A 2,268-nucleotide genomic window follows, 5' to 3' on the forward strand; every position below is an offset into this window, starting at 1 on the left:
CTATGACACATGAAAGGAGAGAGTAAATCGACAGAACCACAGAAGTTTACCGCATAGAAAGAGGCCATTCGGCCCATCATACCCGTGTCAGCTCTTTGTCAGAATAATCCAACTTATCCCATTGCACACTTTGCCCCAAACTGTCCATCTTCCTCTACTTCCAAAGCATAGAATCAACACATGAGGGGGCCATTCGGCCCATCGAGCCTGTGCCGGCTCTGTGACAGAGCGATCCAATCAGTCCCACTCCCCTGCTCTTTCCCCACAACCCTGTAATTTTTTTCATCCAAGGATTTATCCAATTCCCTTGTGAAAGTTACTATTGCATCTGCTTCCTCTGCCTTTCAGTGCATTCCGGATTGAAACTAAAAGGTTAAGGGGGAATCTAATGGAAGTTTTGCAAATTGTGGCAGATTTTGAGAGGGTAACTCGTGGACAAATGTCCGCATTAGTTGGTGAGTGGGTAACGCTGGGACACAGTGAGGATCCTCATTGAAGGTGGGAGTTAGAAGAAATGTTTTCACTCGGAGGATTATGAGGACGTGGAATGATTTACTGCTAGCGGCTACTGAGGCAGGAGCTGCAACACCTTTTCACGGAGTCGCAGAAGTGTTTTTAAAAATTATTTCTTGGGATGTGGGCATCGCTGGCAAGGCCGGCATTTATTGCCCATCCCTAATTGCCCCTTGAGAAGGTGGTGGTGAGCCGCCTTCTTGAACCGCTGCAGTCCGTGTGGTGAAGGTGCTCCCACAGTGCTGTTAGGGAGGGAGTTCCAGGATTGTGACCCAGCGACGATGAAGGAACGGCCGATATATTTCCAAGTCGGGATGGTGTGTGACTGGGAGAGGAACGTGGAGGTGGTAGTGTTCCCATGCGCCTGCTGCCCTTGTCCTTCTAGGTGGTAGAGGTCGCGGGTTTGGGAGGTGCTGCTGAAGAAGCCTTGGCGAGTTGCTGCAGTGCATCTTGTAGATGGTGCACACTGCAGCCAGGGGGCGCCGGTGGTGGAGGGAGTGAATGTTGAAGGTGGTGGATGGGGAGCCGATCAAGCGGCTGCTTTGTCCTGGATAGTGTCGAGCTTCTCGAGTGTTGTTGGAGCTGCAACTCATCCAGGCAAGTGGAGAGTATTCCATCACACTCCTGACTTGTGCCTTGTAGATGGAGGAAAGGCTTTGGGGAGTCAGGAGATGAGACACTTGCCGCAGAATACCCAGCCTCTGACCCGCTCTTGTTGCCACAGTATTTATGTGGCTGGTCCAGTTAAGTTTCTGGTCAATGGTGACCCCCAGGATGTTGATGGTGGGGGATTCAGTGATGGTAATCCGTAGAATATCAAGGGGAGGTGGTTAGACTCTCGCTTGTTGGAGATGGTCATTGTCTGGCACTTGTGTGGTGCGAATGTTACTTGCCACTTATCAGCCCAAGCCTGAATGTTGTCCAGGTCTTGCTGCATGCGGGCACGGACTGCTCCATTATCTGAGGAGTTGTGAATGGAACTGAACACTGTGCAGTCATCAGGGAACATCCCCACTTCTGACCCTGTGATGGAGGGAAGGTCATTGATGAAGCAGCTGAAGATGGTTGGGCCTAGGACACTGCCTGAGGAACTCCTGCAGCGATGTCCTGGGGCTGAGATGATTGACCTCCAACCACCACAACCATCTTCCTGTGTGCTCGGTATGACTCCAGCCAGTGGAGAGTTCCCCCCTGATTCCCATTGACTTCAGTTTTACTGGAGCTCCTTGATGCCACACTCGGTCAAATGCTGCCTTGATGTCGAGGGCAGTCACTCTCACCTCACCTCTGGAATGCAGCTCTGTTGTCCATGTTTGGACCAAGGCTGTAATGAGGTCTGAAGCCGAGTGGTCCTGGCGGAACCCAAACTGAGCATCGGTGAGCAGGTTATTGGTGAGTAAGTGCCGCTTGATAGCACTGTCGATGACACCTTCCATCACTTTGCTGATGATTGAGAGTAGACTGATGGGGCGGTAATTGGCCGGATTGGACTTGTCCTGCTTTTTGTGGACAGGACATACCTGGGCAGTTTTCCACATTGTCGGGTAGATGCCAGTGTTGTAGCTGTACTGGAACAGCTTTGAAAAGGAAGAATATAAAAGAAGACAGATAAAAGGGCGGGGAAGTGGGATGAGCGTAAGAAGCTCCAGGGGAGGAGCTAGTCCTGACATGAAGGGACGACTGGCCTCATTCTGTGCTGAGAGTCAGTGAGAAGGCGAATCGCGTGTGAATGTTTGAGAATTGTAAAACCTTGTG

The sequence above is a fragment of the Pristiophorus japonicus genome, chromosome 13 (assembly GCF_044704955.1).
Source record: "Pristiophorus japonicus isolate sPriJap1 chromosome 13, sPriJap1.hap1, whole genome shotgun sequence".
NCBI classification, from domain to species: Eukaryota; Metazoa; Chordata; class Chondrichthyes; family Pristiophoridae; genus Pristiophorus; species Pristiophorus japonicus.